This window comes from Choloepus didactylus, chromosome 16 (genome assembly GCF_015220235.1).
Source record: "Choloepus didactylus isolate mChoDid1 chromosome 16, mChoDid1.pri, whole genome shotgun sequence".
NCBI lineage: Eukaryota > Metazoa > Chordata > Mammalia > Pilosa > Megalonychidae > Choloepus > Choloepus didactylus.
The window spans coordinates 8409007-8432010 of NC_051322.1; the positions used below are offsets into that span (position 1 = coordinate 8409007).

Sequence of the window (23004 nt, forward strand, 5' to 3'; positions counted from 1 at the left end):
CGTCTGGCGCGCTCGGTCTATGTCGCGACCGAGCTTCATCCAAGAGGGTAGGCTAAGGCTGCCGGTGCAGGCAAACCAAGGGGCAAAAGTATCAACATCATCAAGAAAACGCTGAAGGGAGCTTTTCCTGACCGAGATACCCCGTTGTTTCAAAAGGTTCTTTAAGGGAGCTAAGAGAGGTGAACTTCCGGACTGCCCCATGATTGCAGTCGGCACTATACTTCAGTCACTCGGAGAGCTCTTCCGAGTCCCCCGGGGTCACCTGAAAACCCACGGGCCCTAACTATCATGTAATAAGACGCACTCACCTTCTCGCGTTGATCAGGCGCGGGAAGTCCGCCGTAAGCTCGACGCGCAGCGCTGCTCTCCTCACAGAGGGACCGTCGAGAGCGAGGCAGGAGGAGGAGCTTCCCCGTACGGGCCACCACTTGTCCGGCGCTGCCCCGCTCGGTCCCCGGTTCCCGGCCGGCGAGGGGAAACAGGGAAGGAGAGAGAGAGATGCAGACTGCGCGAACTAACCTGGTCATGAATCACGACTCGAACCACACGGCAGTTGTGAAAGCAAGCCCTTTACTACAGCTAGATGAACATTCTGTGTTACTGGTTCCCACACGGGGCACGGCGCCTCGTGGGAGAGCAGCCTCGATGTGGCCGTCAGGCACGGCTCCTTGTGGGCTGTCTCACCCTACCCCGTCCGGGTAAGACCTTTTATACACAATTAACAACCAATAAGCTTCTAGGCTAGTATCGCGTATACAGGATTTCGATTGGTAGGAGCGGGTGGCGGATACATGCGTCACTATGCGGAAACAGGATGCAGGCGCCATCTTGGCTCACTCGATGGGCGGGGGTAACTCTAGAGCAGGCTGCAGCGCATACGCTAGGCCCGATTCGGGAGGCGGCTTTCCACACTCCCCCAAGAAGAACTGCAGTCAGCAAGGAAAGGTATTCCCATATGGTGTGTTAACGGATGCTTCTCTACCAGTCACATTAATTATTTTACAAGTTGGGAAAACATATTGACAACTTGAACCAGCCTGCTATATAAGTCTCAAGGAAATGTTTTTGTTCCATGGGAAAGAGTGTAAATAATTATGTATCACAAATGCCAATTCTGAATGTGAACTTTAGATTATTTGCTAACATATAAGAAACAATTCAAATATTTATCCTCTACCATGTGGGGAGAGAGCATAACTGTGTTTTCGAGAATTCTAGTGTTTGTGTTTATATTAGATACAAAATTGTTGCATATCTGTTTATAAGTCATTTAATCTCTCAGAGCGTTTTAACAACTATTTTGCTATAGTAGATATAAACAGTAATATAATATTACTTTTGTGTGGCTGCTGTATTAGTTTCCCAGAGCTTCTGTTTCAAATTCTCACAAACTTGGTGGCTTCAAACCACAGAAATTTATATTTTAGAGTTCTGGAGGCCAGACTTTGGAAATCAGGGTGAGCTCCTCCTCTCAAAATAATTTGCTTAATCACGTCTTTTGTCATACATTAATATTCACCCTTTTACCATTTAAGGCAATATTAACAGATTCTGGGGATTAGGACACAGACATATTGTTGGGTGGGGGTCAGCGTTGGGCCCACAGCAGTTAGTTCTTGCTCAGCAAATACAATTAGAGAGTGGAGAAGTAATGACCCAGTGTTTGTGAAAATGCTCTCAGCTCTTCCGATGAAGTTACTTTAAGGAAATAATTCATTTCAAATTAGAAATAAACAAACAGGCAAACCAACATTCCTTGGGATTTCACTGATTTTAGGGTGGCAGTCTTGAAATCTGACAAAACTGAAAATGGGTGGCTCTTTTGTCCTCTTCCAGCAGTGGAGCTCCAGAACTATTTATAACATATTAATTTATTCAAAATAAAAAGACAGAAGTGAACTTCTCTTGTTTTTTCCCCTTCCTCCAGCTTCCAGGTATGGATTCCTTTGTTGATTTTTTTCACTCTTAATGAAGAAATAGATCTTAAAGGAAAAATCATCCAGGTACATATTGGTAGCACTGATACATATTCGAGATCACCCTCAAGGGTCTCCTTGGGATTTGCTAATATGTACTTTGGTGCAGTGTGTCATCCGTCTTGGCATTTGAAGATTAGTCTTCCCTTTGCAGCATGCATTAAGGTGTCTGTAGTAATAGACTGGCCCATTCTGAAAACCCATCTCTGTAATTTTAAGCTTTCCAGGTGTTCTTGAATTGTTTTAAAAAAAAAAAATGCTATAGTGAAATACACACAGGATATGGCTCCATCTTTCAGAAGACACTCAATATATACATTTGGCTGCATAGAACCAAACAGGATGGCATGGTCAGGATACATGTGAGAAAGTCATAATTGCATTTGTTTTCCAAAGCTACTGACTTTCCCAGATAGTTATCTGCAGTGTTTCTAGTTATTCTACATTAGTCAATGCACTGGATACTTAAAGAGTATGAGGTTTAAAATAAAGCAGATCTTGAGAATAAGTATACACTGAGTATTCATGAAGACAATCCATTCATGTTCTGTACTGTTTACAAATTAGCATGAAAACTTGGTGTAAGAATCTGTATTATTTTCCAACTGCTAAACACTTTCTTAGTATCACTAATGTGCATTTCAGTATCTATATGGTTGAAGAGCTTAGTTTTACTGCTTTTTCAATGTTACACATATTATGTCTACGAGTAGGACTTCTTAGTAATGTTGGGTATCTCTTTTGAAATAATTCTTAAAGCAAATATCTTCCACTTAATCCTACTTGGGACTCAATTAACCAAGTGTTCAATCATTGGACACAATTATTGCATGTTTGCCATAATTTTACATTTAGTTACTTGCAGATTTTTTACTGTCATTCTCATTATCACGCACATTAAAAGATGCAGAAACTTATGAAACACCCATGAAAATGCTGGGCACATAAACATAGAGTTTAAAGAAGGGATTCCAGTATTTTTTAGTAATCTTGACTCATTGTGAGATATATTAAGCCAACACACTTTAAATGAAAATGTCTTACCTGTAAAATAAAAACTTTGTAGCAGTTAGGGAGGTAGGCAGTAAAGACACATTTCTGAGTAACTAAGCACTTTACATTATATTAAAAAGTAAAGAAAAGAATAAACTATTTTGGAATTAATTTAACTAAGAATGTAAATGACTTATATGTGGGAAACTACAAAGCATTCCTAAAAGAAATCAAAGACCTAAATAAATGAAAGGACATTCTGTATTCATGGACTGGAATACTAAATATTGTTAACATTCAATTCTACTCAAAGCAATTTACATATTCAACATAATCCCAATAAAAATTCTGCAACCTTCTTTGCAGAAATGGAAGTCAATCATCAAATTTATATGGAAGGATTAGAGGGACAAAATAGCCAAAACTGTACTGAAAAAGAACAAAGTTGGAGGACTCACACTTACTGATTTTAAAACTTACTACCCAGCTATAGTAATCAAAACAACATGGTACTGGCGCAAGGACAGACATGCAGACCAATGGAATCAAATCGAGAATTCAGAAATAAACACTCACATTATTGGCCAACTGATTTTTGGCAAAGGTACCAAGTCCACTTAATGGGAAAAGACTAGTCACTTCAGCAAATGGTGCAGGTAAAACTGGATATCCAGAGGCAAAAGAATGAAGGTGGCTGCCTATCTCATCTAGAACACAAACATGAACTCAAATGGAACAAAGATCTAAATATAAGAACCCAAAGTACAAGACTCCTGGAAGAAAACATAGGGAAGCATCTTCAAGACTTTGTATTAGGCAATGGTTTCTTAAACTTTACAGCAAATGCACGAGGAACAAAAGTCCTTGTGCATCAAAGTACTCCATCTTAAAAGTAAAATGGCAACCTAGAGAATGGGAGAAAATATTGGGAAATGACATATCTGATAAGGGTTTAATATCCAGACTATATAAAGAAATCCTACAATTCAACAGCAAAATAACAGACAACTCAATTAAAAAGGGGCAAAGGGCTGGAATAGACATTTCTTCAAAGATACATGAATTATGCAAATGGCCACTTAGCACTAAAATGATGCTCATCATCGTTAGTCATTAGTGAAACATAAATGGAAACCATGAAATACCATTTCACACCCCCTAGAACGGCTACTGTTGAAAAACTGGAAAACAGTGTTGGAGACGATGTGGAGAAATAGGAATGTTCATTCACTGTTGGTGGAAATGAAAATGGTGCAGGCATTGTGGGAAACAATTTGGCAGTTCCTCAGAAAGTTAAGTATAGACTTACCATATGACCTGGTAATCCCTCTTCTAGTACATACTCCAAAAGAATTGAAAGCAGGGACTCAAGCAGATATTTTCACACTGATGTTCATAGTGACATTGCTTACAATTGCCAAAAGATGGAAGCAGCCCAAGTATCCATCAACTGATGAGTGGATAAACAAATTATGGTATATACACCCAATGGAATATTATTTAGCCAGAAAAAGGAATTAAGTTCTGATACATGCAACATCGTGAATGAACCTTGAGGACATCATGTTGTGTTAAATAATCCAGGAACAATGGGGAAAATATTGTATGATCTCACTGATATGAAATAATTGGAATAAGCCAGTTCATGGAGTCAGAAACTAGAATACTGATTACAAGAGGCCAGGGTAGAGGTAGGAAATGGGGAATTAATACTAAATTGGTATGAAGTTTCTGTTTTGTATTACAGAAAAGTTTTGGTAAAGGATTGTGGTAATGGTAGCACAACATTGTGAATGTAATCAATACCACTGAGTTGTGTATATTCATTTGGTTAAAACAGAAAATTTTAGGTTGTATGTACATTACTAGAATAATTAAAAAAAACAACAACAACAACATAGGACCGTACCACACAGTGAACCCTGATGTAAACTATGGACTATGGTTAATAGTATACTTATAATAATAATTTCATCAATTGTAACAAAACTACAACAATAATGCAGTGTTAATAATAGAAAAACTTTGTGCATCAAGGGGTATATAGGGACTCTATTTTCTGCATGATTTTTCTGTAAACCTACAACTTTTCTGATAAAAAGTTTTAAAAATATATAAATTAGTACTTACTTAAAAACATCATGAGTTTGTGCTACATTTTTGAAATAGCATATTCTTTACTGTAAATATATTTTTCCAGCTTTCACTGTCTTTTATTTCTTGAGACTCTGAAATAAATACTTATCTATTGAGCTATAGTTTATACATGGCAAAGTCCTTTCTAAGTAATACATAAAATTATTGTTTAATTTTGTTTAATATTGTCATAAAATTAAAAAATAATCTGCTGTTTAGTGAGAATGAACATTAAGAGAATAAACAATTTCTCACTCTATTACTATATTTTCTGATAAATGATTTTTTGTAACACTTGAAATGACTCTATTATCTCATTTTTTCACAATGTAAAGCAATTCCTTTTTTAAGTAACTTATCATTTTTTTTTCCATTGAAACAATATTTTGATTTCATTAAAGAAATGAAATCTGTGCATAGGATTTTATATGCAGAAAACTTGTTGGGTCCATTAATAGGCTCAGTTTGCTGACTGTAGAAAACTATAAAATTAGCAAAAGTGAGATTTTTATATCTTCTTTTTCATTGCTTACTTTTTTTTCTTGTCTTATTGCACTGCTAGGAACACAACTGCAAAGTTAACTGCAAATTATGAAAGAGGGCACCTCTTTATGAATCTAATTTAAAAGGAATGCATCCTGAGTCCACCTTAAGTATTGAGCATATTTATGCCTGGATGTTACTTTTACTTTTCATTTTCTTAATGGTGTCTTTCAAAGAACATAACTTTTAAAAATTGAACACATTTAATTAATCAAGTTTTTCTTTCGTGTGTGTGTGCTTTATAGATCTAAGACACGTTTGCCTGCCTGAAGGTAATGAATATTATTCTTCTAAGGTTTATTTGAGAAATTTTATAGTTTTTACTTTTAAGTTTAGGCCTAGGAAACATTTGAAGATTTTTTGTATGAACAGAATGAGGTAAAATTAGAGGTTCCTATTCTACAATACAGATACACTATTGTTCCAGAAATATTTGTCAAGCAGAATACTTTCTCTCATGGAATTACATTGATACCATTGTCGAAAATCATGTAACCCTATATATTTTTGGGTTTACTATTATGTTTCAATGATCTATCTGCCTACCTTTATGAATATACAACGTTGTTTTGGTTTATGTAGCTTTATAATAAGTAGACAATTCTTATTTTAGCATTTATTTTCAAAATTGTTTGGGTTCATTTAGGTATTTTGCAAAATATATGATGCAAAATCAGATATACTTGAAAGAAAAATGATAATTAAATAATAGTAGCTGGAGATTTCAATATCCTGCTCTCAATAATTGGCAACAAAAATAGAGAAGACTTATAAAACACAATCAACTTTAATCTTAAAAGTATTATGCTCAGTTGAAAAACATTAAGGCTCATAAGGACAAATATTTTATGATGTCACTTGAAAAAGATAACTAAAATTATTAAGTTTACAGAGACAGAAAGTAGATTAGAATTTATGAGGGGGTGGAAGTAATGAGGGAGGGAGATCTTTTACTTTGTGGATATAGAGTGTTTGTAAATAAAAATTAATTTTAAAATAACCCAGTATCAACCAATTTGACATAGTTTCCATCAATAGAATATTTCAACCAATGACTACACAATACACATTCTTTTCAAGTGCATATAGGCAACTCTTCAGAAAAAACCATATCATAGGCCATTAAACACACATTAATGAATTAATTAAGAATGATTGAAATCACACAAAGTATTTTATATAAACACAAAAGAATTCAAATAGAAATCAATAAAATAAATAAATATGGGGAAAGCTCTATATTTTAAAAATAAACAATCCACTTGAAAATAATACATAGTCTTTGAAAAAACCATAAGGGAAATTAGAACAAATTTTAAATTGAATGTAAATAAAAATATTGCATATCAAAATTTCTAGAATGCAGCTAAAGGTGTGCTTAGAGGGAAACACATAGCCTTAAAAGCCTATTTCAGAAAAAGGGTCATGATCTCAAGTCAATAACCTAAACTTCTGCTTTAAAAACCTCAGGGGGAGAAACAGTAAAGCAAAAGAATTAAAATAATAAAGATTTGTGAAGAAAACAATGAAATTGAAAGCAAAGTAATTTTAAAAATTAATGATACCACTATATACTACAGTTAGTAGTATTTCAGCATTTTTTCATAAACAGTAACAAATGTACTATACCAATACTATGAGTCAAATTGAGGGGGGTTGGTTAGGGATAGAGGAGGATTAGAGTTTCCTTTTCTTTTTTTCTTTTTTCATCTTTCACTTTATTTCTTGTCTGGAGTAATGAAAAGTTTCTAAAAATTGAACAAAAATTAAGTGTGGTGATGGATGCACAGCTGTATGAGGGTACCCAGGGGCAACTGATTGTGCACTTTGGATCTTTGGATAATTGTATGGTATCTGAACAATCTCAACAAAAATGAAAAAAAATTAATGATACCAAAATGAGTTACAGGAAAAAAAGTAGCAAGACTTAAAATAAATAAAAATAAAAATAAAAATAATTTAGGCACACTACTTGGATGAATTCCCTCACAAAACTGTTTGAAATACTTAGTATGAAAAATTTACAGGCCTAAACAAATAAAACATAAAGTTGTTAGATACAGCCAAGTCACAAGCTATATTAATTGATAGGGGAGAAAATATTTTTTGGTAAAAGTTTTTAATAGTTATTAGATAATTTTTTAAATTGTATTTTAAAACTTTTTTTTTCTATTTCTCTCTCAAGATCCTTTAAGTGAAACAATTCTGATAAAATAGATAAAATGGGCATGTAGTAGTTGAAAATATGTTGAATTTGGAACCAGATCAGATTTCATATGTTGATTTTTCCCTTTAGTATTTGTGTGATTTGGGTCAAGTTATTTAAGAAAACCTGACTCTGGCTCTTCATAAGAAGTGCACATTGACTCCACTTAGATTACAAATTTATGGTAGAATTCAATGAGATCATGTATTTAATTTTTAACTTATTTTCCATAAAGTATTCTATTTCAAATATGTAGCATTTTATTATTTAGTTTGGGGGCTCTAATCAATTAATTAAATGTATGAGTCATCAATTCATACAACTATTCTATACAGTCATTGAACTTATTTGAAAATTGCAAGTGCCTTATGTGACAGTGTGGTGGCTTAGAGTTACACACCTCAAAAAAGCGTGCCCTTAACCTAACCCATTCCTCTGGGTGTGAATCCATTGTAAATAGGACCTTTCCAGGAGGCTCCTTCAGATGGGGTGTGGCCCAGATCTTTACTCAGGAAGGGTCTTACCCCTATTACTGAAAGCTGTTTGGGGGAGGCTTTAGAGAAAACCAGGGGGAGCAGTAGAAACTGGAAGTCAACGGAGCTCGGAACAGGAAAGAGGATCCAGGAGAGGCTGCCATGGGCAGTGCCGTGTGGCGGAAAAGCCAGGGACCAAGGTTTGCAGGCAGCCAGCCCCAGAACACCATGGTCTTCTGGGAGAAGGCATTGCCTTCATGATGCCTTGATTTTTGACTTCTCCTGGCCTCAAAACCATGAACCAATAAATTTCCATTGTTTAAGTGAACCCATTGCATGGCATTTGTTTTGGCAGTTAGGAAACAAAAACAAAATTGTGAGAAAACAAATGATATATAAATAACATAACTGTATCTAACTTGTGCTACGTATTGTAGTCAATATGTTTTCACTTTCATACAAAGAGGCAGTTTGGAAACGACAGATGGGGTTTAAAATCAGGGCAGAATCAGCAGCTCTGTATTTCCTAGCTGTGTGCTCTTAGGTAAAACCCCTCACCTCAGTTTCTTCCAGGTAAAGCACAGAGCTTGGAGAGATGACCTCCAAGCAGCCTGCAAGCATGACAGGTTTGTCTTGTCACCTTAAAATGATAGATCTGTTCTGTAAGGCAGTGAAGTGGTTTCCTTAAAATGAAGTTACCTGTCTTCTTGTGAGCCATCCAAAATACTCTCTACAGATCCAGCACCAGGCCAGAGATCATTCTACTGCATGAATGCACTTTTTAAAAAACGTGGTAAATTTCCTGTTTTTCCTCTCTGAGTTTGCTGGGAAGATGTTGTTTTAGGAATTAATCGGAAGGATGCAAGTCTGGGAAATGAATTGTTTTGTTAGAAAGAACATGATTCACAAAGCAATTTTTATAAAATGACTTTCTTTTTTTTCTGACTGGGGAGAAAAAAAGGAGAAAAAAAAAAAAAAAAACAGAGAATTTCCCTAGACCCTTAAAACTCATAATAAAAGAGAGTCCTCATAATCATTTCAGCCTGAGAACCAGCAGGCTGCTGCTCCAGTTCCTGAAGTCAAAGAAAACATTGAGCAAAGAGACCTAGATTTGTGCTTCCCCTTTCTCTTGATTTTATGCATTTTCCCTATTCCACATTTAATGATCTGCTTTTGTGGTGACCCCTTTCAACTTCAGAGCTGGGGAGCAGAGGAAAGTAGGAAAGTCCTCCAAATTCAGATTTAAACTTTTTCTTTAACTATTTCACTGATGAATTTTGAATTTCTCCAATGATGCCAAGGCTTTCGAACCTCGTAGATCAGACTGTCAGCATCTTCCCATCCCAGCTTCCTTCTGCCAGCTTCACTCTTCTACTGTCCTCCTTGGATTGCTGATTCAGGAGGGTTGTCACAGAGGAAAAACAGCAGGGCAATCCAGCCAGGTGTTGCCTTGAAGATATTTTTCAGGTGAGTCAATTATTAATCTCCCTTTGGATGACCTCTTTCTTCTTTGGCTCTCCAGGCACAGGGTTCAATTTTTCCCCAACTCAGTATTTAGCAATGAGAGAAGGTGAATGGCAAGGAGGGTCCAAGATTTGCCAATGGCAACATAAGAGGAAAACCTCAGCCTTCTTCATTACCCAGGATTCTTGTGTCTAATATTAGACATTCTATATGCTTTATTTGATTCCAAATAATTTTTGTTACGTCTTAATATCAGGGGTATCTTTTGCCCATGGATCTTCAGGAATCATGAAAGTGACATCCTGTGTTTGCGGTTTGGGCTTTAATTTTCCTGACACCTCCAGTTTGAAACCCAAATGATCAGAAGGATTGTAAAGCCTTATTCTCACAGTCTGGGTTCAGATTAAAATTAGGAATAAATAAACTTTTTTATAACCTCCTGGTCTGTAGTTCACATCACATATAACTTCACATTTTCCTTCACATTTTAATTTATGTTATCATTGCCATTGATAGTCACCATAGCCCACAGCTTAAAAGGATGGACTCTGAACTGTTTTCTGCCATAGAATAGCCATTTTACCTTGAACAACTAGTTCAACTTTTTGTGCCTCTATGAAAAAGAAAAAGAGTTAACATGGGTACCTACCTCAGAGGGTTGCTATGAGGATTAAATAAAATAATCAAACAAAGCTCCACCGTAACACAATGTCTGGGCTGTTGTTGCAAGATGGTTGGAGAAGAGACCTATGCAGCCACCTGTCTGTAAGACCTGGGGGTTCAGCTGAGCTCCCCAAATCTGCCACTGTCCTGGGTGGACAGGCCCTTAGGAAGGCTTCTGTGTCCTGAGCCTGCCTGAGACTTCTAGCTACCCTATTCCCACCCAATGCCGCCCCTTACTCTCCCCTCACCTCCACGCCTTACCTGTGCCTTCCCTTTTGTAGATAGGAACCTCAGTCAGGTACTTTTGATGACAAGAGTGGGCAGGGTTTGTGTGGGGACAGTTCTCAGGTGAAGGGTAGGAAATAATCACCTATCACATTCTATCAAACATTGCTTTATTCTGGTCTTTTACTATATGTATCAATGGATGAGAAAGCCAGACCCAATGTAAGCATGACAGAAGGTGAGCAATTATCAGTGGTACATCATCACGTCATCTGTGCTTTTTCTTGCCACTATTCCTTGGCATGTGGCATCCTAAAGTGAGTCACTCCTTCTTCTGAGCTCCCCTAGTATATATTTTATTCTATGTTATAAAACTCCCCTTGTTTTACATGGTTACTAAATCATCCATTTCAGACATTAAAGGGGAAGATCCTGGAGGTCAGTGTTCCTGTCATTTCTTTAAACCCCTACCATGATGATTTATTTGCAGAGGACAAGCCCAGGGAATATTTAGTGAGAATATTGAACACTGCGGCCTGCAAGATCCTGTTGCTAAATAAATGTCGACGTGCAAGACACATGTATTTTGAAAGCCACCTCCTGCAAGAAGTTGAGCACTTAGAGAAGGTAGGGATTTTGACTCAGTGGGTCCCTTGACAGCGTCTGGCCTTCCTTTGAAGATGTCCTGGGTGGTGCAGCTCTGTAAGTGTGCACTTCCATCCACAGAATCTGGGTGTACTGGTCAGGGTTCTCCAGGAAAACAGAGCCGACAGGATATATATATGCAAATATTAAGAGAGTTATTATAGGAATTGACTCACGTGACAGTGGGAGTTGGCAAGTCAGAATTCCATAGGGCAGGCCACAAGTTGGGAGCTCTGATGAAGATTTCAATGCATTCCACAGGAGGAGCTGGCTGGCTGAAGCAGAGATAGAAATTCTCCCTTCTGACAGCTGAATCCCCAGTTCTCCACTTAAGGCCTTCACCTTATTGGTTGAGACTCTTCTCATTGCTAAAGGCAGTCTCCTTTGCTGATTGTAGATGCAATCAGCCGTAGATGCAACAAGCTGACTAATGATTTAAATCCATGAAATAGCCTCACAGTAACAATCAGTCCAGTGCTTGCTTGACCAAATAACTGGACAATAAAACTTAGCTAAATTGACACTTGGACAAAACGTCTTTCTATAAAACTGTCCTTAATGAAAAGTCTAAAGAAACTTCTGAAGAGTTTTGCTTTTGCAAAGACAGAATGAAAAAAAAATTATTTCACAATTTCCTATACAGAACTGGGGGAAAGGAAAGGATAAACAACCACAAAGTATCCAAGGACTTCAAAAATATATAAGCATTTCTTCTAAGGAAACAACCTTGGTTCCCCCGAGGAGATATTATAACTTTCTCCTCATAAAATCCTGAATTTCTGCCCTCCTAAAATGTCAACTTATTGTTGATTTCTGTGAAGGAAGTACTATAGTGGACTTCTATGCCTGTAAATAAAATGCACACGTGTACACACTACATATTGAGATGATTATGCTTCTTATGATTAATTTCATGATGAATTATAAAGGTTGAGAAAAAGCACCTCCAAGAATACATAGATTACCAGAATTGTGCTGAAAATCATGAGTGCTAAATATACAAAAAGCAGCTGCCTTAATAATTTTAGAAAATAAATTGAAATAAAATATAAATGTGAAGGTATATAAAAGAGGCTTCACTCTTTCCCATAGTGTGACATGAATGAATATCTTCAAAGCAAAAAAAAAAAAAAAAAATCCTGAATACGATGAACAAATACTTTCATTTCCTTGAGAAACATACAATGAGTTTTTAAGGAATATATAGCATGCATAAGTTACCATAGCTCAATTAAATGTTACTTAAATTTATAACTAATCATACTTCATAATTCCATGTTTTCCTTTACATATTTGCTCAGCTCCAGGATCCACATATAGAGAGTACATTTTCACATATTCTCCCTATTTAATTTTAGATAGAACTTGGTTTAAATATGAAATTAGGGCTCAGACCACATGTCAGAGTTCCATTGTTGTTAATCTTCAAAAAATTTCTTCCCAAATTCCATTAGCATGTAAATAGCCGAACACTGTCTATAAGATTTTATCAAAACTGGGAAGACTTTCCAAAGATTTCATGACACTGCTAGGCCAATCTTTTCAGGAAAAATAATCAAAGAGCACTTTACCCTGGTGAGCATCAAGAGAATAACAATAATCCTGGATTCATTGAATCCTAATCTTTGTCATATGCCATGAAGTGCTTGAGCTGAGTGTGCTGACATAAACCACATACAGGGAATTTTATAAAATATGCATTTTAGTTAATTGTATAATTTCCCAATAATTGATGGAATCGTTAAGTTTGACCATTAAGTTATTTTCTTTATTGTAGTCTAACCTGCAATGTAGTTCCAAAAAAAATTTATTTATTTGATTTTAACATTTGATCCTTTGTCTGATTATAGAATTGCAGGTTGAAAAAATCCTTGCCAGGAAATCAAAGACATTGTTCCACTGTTTTTTCACTTCCATGATGTTACACAGAAATCTGAAGGCTCTGACGATCTGGTATGCATGTGGTTGTGCATCATTATTCCTTTCTATTTCTGGCAAAATTGTTTTAAAAAATTAACCTGCCTTTATAGGCTCTTGAATTTTTCATATCATTATATGTGTATTACATGTTGGTGTGAATAGTTCACAAAACACAAACAACATATTTATTGCAAAAATATTAAGATGTTATTTTCATTTCACATCCAGAAAATTTAAAAATTGTTTCTTAATCAATAGGGAGTTAAAATAATAATTGGCAAATACACAAAACAGAAGGAATATTTCATGCTAAGTCATTTGCTAAATACATTGTGCAAATCAGCAACAAATTTAATCACTGTGGTACTAAGAACATAAGAGAATTTTTAGTGGTATATTTATTTATGACTTTTATTTTCTTTGCTACATCAAAGTCTATTCTACAGGGCGATTTACCTTGACAAAGATCAAACTTAAATTTAATAGGTTTGATTTTAGAAATGGTAAGATTTCTGTTTTCCATATTATATTGTCACTTATGAGTCATCAAGACCTATTTTGAAAGAATTATCTGAGTGCTTGTATGTTCTTAGGAATGTTTTCAAGTGGGAAACTATTTGGCAAAAACAAAAGACAAATTCTGATTTTAAAGCAGTTTTGACATATTAATTGTGATTTTGTATGAAAGTGCTTTTTTATTTAATATTTATCACTCTTATCATCTACTAAATTTACGTGATCCAAATACCAGTTTTTCTCACTAAATATTTTCTCTTATGAAGAAGATGATACATTGTTTTGTCAATTCATTTTTATATCCATTAAATGCTATATCAAGCTTTAAATGGGATCAGCAGAAGCTAATTGATAAGCCAGGTTATTGTTGTTTCTATACAAATAGCAAATTAAGAGAGAGATATAGAAGAAGGCAAGTGAGAAAGTGTTTTCTGACTTCATTCTTGTGAAATAAAATTGTTTTAAATGTATTTGCATTTACTGAAGGTCATACTTGTTCAGAAAATATAATTTTTATATTCTCAGGTGTGTTATTCTGTTTCTAGAGCATTTCTCAATGAAAGTTGCTTGAATGACACCAAAAGGAATTAATCAGGATATTTTAAAAATCAAGCAAAACAGTTTTGTTTCAATTAGATTTTACTAAAGGGACTGGCAAGTTAATTGCAATCGTGTATAACATTTCCTCTGGACGGGTTTTGCAATAACAAGACCGTGCCTAGAAAAGTGGCTGCCCCATCAGAAGACAGTCACTTATTCTTTTCCGTACTCAGTAGGCACAATATGAAGATATTTTTCCTGTTGTGGCATAATTGTTACAGAGTTTTGTAAATTTCACCCACCTTAAGACAACGCAGCTATTGTTCAGATTGACATTTGTCTGCAGAATGGCAGGTGACAGGAAAACGATTATCATTAAATTGAGAAGTATGCAATCCTAAATACCATGGGCTGGTATCATGATGTAGTGCCTCATTAGAAAATATAACTCCATCTAACTCTATTTTAATGTAGATTTTCAGAAATAAATTATAACTGAAAAACATATACTGAATGAACTGCAAGCTTTGCCACCAGGCTTCCTCAGGCTATTTTAAATTGCCCAACACCTCGTCAACAGCTTGCTCAGTTCCGGACAGCAGGGAGACAGGAAGCCACATTTTTGAAGCTGTAATAAATAACAGGTTCAAAATGCTGATATCAAAATTTGTGTCATGTTTAAAAACAGCAAGGAATAAAAATGTAGCAAGCGAGGTTTTTTCTTTACCTCCATCTCTTTCCTTTTGGCGGGTTAGAAATTTAATTTGCTTCATAATCTTTGACAAAATACATTCTGTGCAAATGGAATATATTCTAATATTCTGTTTAGCTGAGTAAAGTTAGCCATGATATTCAAAGAAATTAGAGTTTGATCTCTTCTTAGGAAGGTTGGCGCTCCTCCAAACATTCGAATCAATTTTAAAGCTTTACATAACATATGGGGACCTGAATTTCTCAAGAAATCTGTATTCATTACATTCTTACTTAACGTGATCCCCTCTATTTTCCTGAATCATTTGCCTTGAAAATAATTTGGAAATTAATTCCTGAGATCATTTACTATAACTGACACCACTGGATTAAATGAAATGCTCTGTTTCTTTGATGGTTAATAGCTTGATGGTTAATACCTTGCTCTTCAACATAAGCCAGAAGTTCATCACAGGATACAAAACGCTGCATACTCATTAATACTTGTAAATGAACTCTATAGTCATGTTGGTTCTCAATGGCCCTTAACTTTCTATTATTTTAGGGAAATGTGGGGCTATACAAAGATGCCCATTTTATAAGGGGCGGGGCTTGGACTTCTCAGGCTGTAACTCAACCGCCAGCCCAAAGCGCTTTGCTGAGCTTCCTGTGCTCGTTACCACAAAGTGTTCAAATGGAAGGAGTTAGGGAAGAGCCACTCTAACTTGTTTCTCAGCTCTTTAATATTCAGGGAAATAGGAGACCTTTACGTTTAAGGCATTCATTATGCCTCTAACTGAGCGCCTTGGCATTTGAAGCAGAATTCAAATACACCTCTGCAAGGCTGCATGTGGCGTGCCTGTGCCTGCGATTTCCCAGCGTCAGCTCCACTTTGACAAGGAGGCCAAATCCATCGCTATGAATCAGAGGTCTAAGTGTTTGATCAGTCATCCCTTGCTTTTCCCTTTCACCAAGGAAAGACTAGGGCAGTTAATTGAGGTGAAGTGACATGTAGGCTTTTGAGTGTCTCAGATGCATCGTCGTGCGTTACGTAAGGCAGAGAGGAAAATTGAGCTGAAGCAGAGGAGCCAGAGCTGGATAACAGGGAAGGGAGTAAATTAAGAGGAAGCAGGAATCCAGCGTTGCTGAGATGTTAATAAGGCTAAAATGACTATCTTAGTCAGAATATGGAGCCAGGATTCGTGTGGTATGAATTTTATTGAAATAATTTTAAAACCGAGGATTAACATAACACAATCCAAAAATACATTTTAAAAGGAAATTACTATAATTAAAATCTGCAAGGGAAAGGGGAGAAGAAAAATTGAATGAGGGCATTCTGTTATATTTGCTTTCTATAAAAGTAGTTTCTAAAATAACTCATAAATATAGGGGGTTTCCAGTATCTCATGGCATTTCATAAACTGAGCTAAATCCTAATACTTGTTCAAATGACTTTAAATGTTTATAAACTTCCTTTTAGTCATATTCTTTTCATACTGTTTTAAGAATTTATATGTGCATATATTCCTGATATATGCACATATTTCTACAATAATTCAGTTTATTTAATTACCGTGAATACTGTGTCTCTGACCAAAGGATACACTTACTGAAAAGAGATGGCATTTTCCCAGCAATTAAACTACCAATGGTCCTTATCTTACAAAGGAACAGAGGCTTGCAGTTAAGTTCTGTGAGACAGAAGAATCTAGGACCAGCCACTCGTGTGTTGAGAGAGACCCAACTAACGAACCTAGAAGGAAGGGCGTTTTGGAGGCAAAGAAAGGACATTAGGAGGAAACAGCAAAAGCCGGCAGAAAATGGGAGCAAATGAAGACATCACTGGAAACATCCATGAAATAAGTCAGCACAGTGTCTGGTCAGGCCCTCTTTGAAAATGTTCCCAGAGTAAGTGATGTCTACTGTGATTTGTGCGTTCTACGTTTTCCTCTATCCTGGGTCCTTCAAGCATGAACACTGTTCACCAAAGGGCCGTGCCAGCACATCTGGTGGGACTTCAGAGCAAGATGTGCAACACTCCTATTTGTATGAAGTATCCAGGAAGGAATTTCCTAAGGCAAGAGGATGTGGTACAACTTGTCCTAAATCAGTTGGTCACTAACAGAGAACTCCTGGTTTTGACAAGAACAGAATGTGTGTTTGATACTAGTGTATCGCTCTCAATCTCTTGTTTCTGCAACGATTTGTTAGAACTCTGAAAGAAAAAATGGAGGAAATAATCAAACTGTTCAAAAATAATTAATAAAGTATTGAGAACACAAAGAGATACCAATTTGTGCCAATCTTTGTCTCACAGTGTGGCACAAGAGGAGGGGAAAGTTACTTTTGTTCATTTGAAGGGTCTCTTCAAAATGTTGGAATATGAAATGCGAGTTGGTGAGTAAAGACCCAGGACATTCAATTAACAATCTTTCAGGGGCTTGTCGCTTATCACCCTGACTTGAGTAATTAGCCAAACTTGTCTCCATGACAAGCAGGAAAGAGAGCAATGCAGACTAACACAAATCAGGATTTCCCAGTGGGATTAAATGAATGACAGAGAGATCAAAAGTCAAGTGCCATTTTGTATAGCTTATAGCATGTTTACATGTATAGATGTGGACATAGTGGGATATTTCTGGAATATATCTGAGATACATGGGAACTTGAATTCATGGGGTGGAATACTTTGGGAAAAGAAAGGAAGTGGTGAGGAATTCTCTATAACTCTGCTGATGAGGGGCAAAACCAAAATAATCCAATTTGTTGCTTTTATTATGAGTTTACCTCTTGCTTGGTATGTGCTATGAGACCATAAATAATGCTTATATGAATTTAGGTCACAGAAGTCTAATTATATGAATGCCATTTCTTTTGAGCATATACTGTAGTCTATGCTTAGTTTTAATAGATATTGGCAAACAGTTTTGCAATGGGGTTGTATAAATCTACTCTCCAGCTAGCATTAGATGAGGGTACTGATTGTTCCACATTCTTGTCATAAAACTTTAGTGACAATCATATGCATTTCATGCACCTTTTCTCTAGGACTGATGTGATAGTGCCTTTTCATATGTGTGTGGCCATTTGAATATTTTTTTTTGGTGAAGTGCCTTATCATATCCATTGCCCATTTGGTAATGGGCTGTTTGTCTTTTTCTTGACTTGAAGGAGTCCTGTATATATATGTTGGAGGTACGTATATTGCAAATATATTTCTCCTACCGTCCTTTGATTTTTCCAATCTCAAAATTCAGAATTTTTATGAACAAAAGTTCTTAATTTAAATAAATTCCACTTTTTAATGTTTTCTTTATTCTTAGCGATATTTTGCACCCTATTTAAGAAACTGGTTACTCTACCAGGTTTATAAGTTAATTCTTTTGTTATCCTCCAGAAGAAGGTCCCCCTGGATTGTTTTATGGTTGTGTATGTGTCTGTACATGGTGTGAGGTAGAGTCATGAATCTGTTTCTTTTATTTTTAATTTTTTTTTTCAGATTTTTTGTATTCCTCTTTCAATTTTTGTATATTAAAATTTCCTGTTGTGATTCTGAATTTGTCTATTTCTGTATTTAATTTTGCCACATTTGCTTGATATTATTTAAAGTTATGTTTTAAGTGTAGTTATAAAGAATTTTTAGTCTTCTAGGTGGATTGGATTGTCTTTTTTATTTAAAAAAAAAAAAACTTTTCATCTTTAGTAATGCTTTTTTACCCCCTTAATTTCCTGTAAGTCTGATATTAGTGAAGGTTCACCACCTTTCTTTTCTATAGAGTATTCATATGCATCTTTTCTGACATTTCAGTTTCAAAATTACTTGGTTTTTATCTATATTTAAGGTATTTCTCTTTAAATCACTATGCATTTAACTTTTGTTGTTTTATTCATTTAAATATTTGTCTTTTAATTTAAATATTTAATCCACTCACATGTAATAGAATTACTGAAATATTTGAGCATATGTATCGAATCCTACAACCTGTTTTCTCTATGTTTCCCACGATTTGTGTCTCATTAACTTTCCTTTCTAGTCTTCCTTTGAATTAATAAAATATAGTTTTTATGCAATTTTCCCAGTTTTCTCTACCGGAGTAGTGTTGATAGAACCAAGCAGGAAGCTTATCAATATCTCCAGCTCAGCCTCAGTAGGAGGCACTCTGATTGTCCCACAGAGTCAGTGAGGCTGAACAGACTGATCTTCCATCTCCCACTTGGTAGGAGCAGGTGGTGCTCTGATTCTCTTGCCAGGGTAGTGTCAGAGTCCAGCCATGAGTTGAGCCTTCACCTCCATTTGGCATCAACAAGACTGAATGAAGAAATGCAAGTGGAGCCAGTTGGTACTGCACTTTTACCCACCCCTGGTGTCAATGGGGCATGGAGGGGGGGGTGCTGAGACCCCATGCTGACCCAATAGTGGCAAGGCAGAAGAAGGTGGTGGGAGGTGGGGATATTTGGCATCTGTTCTGCCCCCCCTCTTCCCTGGCTCTGTGGGTCCAAACGGGAAGGCGAGCATCAACCCTCACCCTATAACAACAACGCCGTTGTGAGCCAGCCCGCCCTTCTCCCTTCCCTGGTGTCAGTATAGGCCAGCAGGGAGCTGAGCTTGCATCTTTACTCTGAGGCTTCGAGGCAGTGTGTCAGTGCTCCACTTTTGCCTGGAACGTGTTGAGGCTGAAGTTGAACGTACAGACCATTCTTCTACAGCGAGGCAGCCTGAGCCAGCCCTCCACATTTTCAGGGGAGCTATCAGTAGAGCCTGGTGGAAAACTGAACATAACTGAAAGTAAACACCCAACTAGCCCTACTGCTACCCCTCAAGGGGAAATTATATATAATTATATTTTCTTCTAAAATATAATGATTATGTAAAATTCTATGACTATAATATAAATAATGTCCAGGGTACAATAGAAAATCACTCATCATAACAAGAACCAGGAATATTACTACTTGAATGAAAAAAATAATCAGGAGATGCCAATACCAAGATGTGGCAGATATTGTTATTTTTCATGTGGGCAATAAATCAGCCATGGGAAAAAATCCTTCATTTGACAATTATACATTTTTTGAAATAAATGAAAAATGGAAAATCTCAGCAAATAAAAAAAAAAAGGAAATTATATAACTGAAAAATATAACAAAAGAAATTTTAAATAAAATTGCTGGATCAGCTCATTAGTAGATTGGCACTGACAGAGGATAGAGTCATGAATTTGGGGACAGATCAAGAGAATTTACCCAATCTTAACAGCAGAGAGAAAATAGAAATAAAAAAATAAACATAGTTTAGATGTAGGGAAAATAACAAACGACCTAGGATTCATATCACCAGAGTCCCAGAAGGAGAGAGGAGAGAGAGTAGGATGAAAAAACGATTTAAAGAAATAATGGCTAAAACTTCCTGAATTTTCTAAGACAAACATACATCTTCAAGAACCTGAATGAACCCAAAATAAGTCAAGTCCAAATAAATTCATGCATATACACCATAATTAAACTTTTGAAAACAAAACATATGAATAAAATCTTGAAAAATAGCCAGAGTTAAATGACAGATTACTTATAGGTGAGCACCAATGTCAAATGGCAGTAGCGTTCTTCTCATCCAAAACCATAAGGACACAAGCAATTGCTGGAAGTACTGATGATCATGAGTGTTTTATCCAGCAAAAATATTACTCAAAAATGAAAGCGAATAAAAGATATTCTCAGACACAGGAAAACTAAAATAACTTCTCACTAGTGTACACACCTTTAATCATTGGCTAAAAGAAGTTCTCTGCACCAAAGGGAAATGGTAACATAAGGACTGGAACTTTAGCAAGGAAAGAACATCAGACTGCGTATAAGTAGGCATTATATAACAGACTATCCTCCTCCTTATGAGTTTCTTAAATCATATTTGATGGTCAAAACAAAAATTATAATTTTATGTTAAATGGTGCTTAATGAATGTAGAGGAAATACTTCAGAAAATTATATTTAAAAAGTGGAGTGTGGTAAAGGGAACTAAGCAGAAGCAAGGTTTCTACTCTTGTACTTGAAGAGGTAAAATGGTTATTCCAATAGGCTGTGATAAGTTAAGTATGTAAATTGTAATAACCAGAACAACCACTAAAAAAACTATACAAATGGATATACTAAAAAAACCAACAGTATGAATAAATCAAAATGGCATTCTAAAAGTTGTTCAAGTAACCCACAGGAAGGCAAGATGAGAGAAATGGTGTACCAAGAAACAGAGAGAACAAATAGAAACCAAAAAAGTAAATTGACAGATTTAAGTCCTAGTATTAATAATTGCATAAATTTAAATGGTCTGAATACATAAAAGAGAGAAATTAGCAGAGTGGACTAAAAAATGAATCAACTATATACTGTGTACAAAAGCTCATTCCAAATACAAACTAAGTATATTGAAAGCAAAAGGATGGAAAAATATACACCATGCAAATATTAATAAAAATAAATAAGTAAAACAAGAGTGGCTATATTTATGTCAGATAAAGTAGATTCAAAGCAAGAAAAAGTTACTAGAAATAAAGATGGGCATTGCATAATCAAAAAAAGGATGAATTCCCTTGAAAGAGTTAACAATCCTAAATGTGTAAAAAATGTAACAATAGAGCTTTGTAATAGATTAGACAAACACCAATAGAGTTAAAAGGAAACATAGACAAATCCACACTTAAAGTTTGGACTTCTGTAATCCCTTTTCAAAATCAGGAAGAATATAGAAAACCAAGCAACACAAGCAACCCATGGGGTATAAACTTGTAACCAACAACTGCCAAATATACATTTTTTCAAGTGTCCATGGAATATTCAACATTATCGATCATACCTTGGGCCTTAAAAAGTTCAGCCAATTTTAAATAATTGAAGTGTTATATAGAGAATAACTGACATTCCCTAACCATAATGGACTCAAACCAGAAATCAATAGCAACAACAGCAATAACAATAACAAAATACCTCTGAAAACTTGAAGACTAAACAATATACTCCTAACTAATACATGGGACACAGTTCCACAGTTTCAGCCATTTCCCCACTGTGAAATGTAACATACATGCAAAAAGGTGACAGCCTTGAAAGTGCAGTTCAATAAGTAGTCATATAGGAAATAGGACCTGTGACATTCTTTGGGATTCGCTCTCGAACTACATGTTGAATTGCACTTCTATGTGGATATTTTGTATTCCACAATAAAAAAAATACATGAGACAAAGGAAATCTCAAAATAAATAAAAAAGTATACAGCACCAAATGAAAATGAAGACAAATTATGTCAAAACATGCAGATGCAGTTAAAGCAGTACTGAGAAAAATATTTTTAAAAGTAAATGCTTGCATTAGGGAAAAAGGAAAAGACTCAAATTAATAATAAAAGCCCCTCTGTCAAGAAATTAGTAAAAGAAGAGCCAAATAAACTGAAAGCAATCAAAAAGAATAAAATAATAAAGATAAGAGTAGAAATCTAAGAAATCAAAACTAGAAAAACCCAATGAAACCAAATCTGATTCTTTGAAAAATCAAAAAGAATTAAGAAGCCACCAGCAAAATTGAGAAATATGAATAGAAAGAAGATGCAAATCACCAGTATGGGAATGAAACAGGAGGTATCACAGCATATCTAGTAGCCGTAGCCATAAAAAGGATCATAAGGAAAGACGACTGAAAACTTAACACATAAATTTGACAACAAAGAAAAAAATGGACCTGTTCCTTAAAGCCACAAGTCACTGAGACTCAACCAAAATGGAATAGATAATTTGGATAATCCTTAAATAAATTGAATTTGTAATTTAAATTCTGCCCCCAGAAATTCCCAGGCCCAAATTGTTTCAGTGGAGAAGTCTAACAAAAATTTAAAGAAGAATGAACACCAATATTACAAAATCCCTTTTTCTGATACCAAAATAAAACAAAATGCAAAAAAAAAAAAAAGGAAACCACAGACCTGTATCTCTCAGGAACTGAGGCAGAAAAATCCTCAAGGAAA

At 35.6% G+C, this 23004-nt stretch overlaps 1 long non-coding RNA gene across 1 annotated transcript; it reads left to right on the top strand.

The window, feature by feature from the left end:
* The first annotated feature begins 11262 nt into the window (after positions 1–11262).
* On the top strand, positions 11263–16734 carry LOC119511757. The gene is made up of 3 exons (XR_005212242.1): positions 11263–11306; positions 13175–13277; positions 16662–16734. It is a non-coding gene; the product is annotated as an uncharacterized LOC119511757 (long non-coding RNA).
* The last annotated feature ends 6270 nt before the right edge of the window (positions 16735–23004 follow it).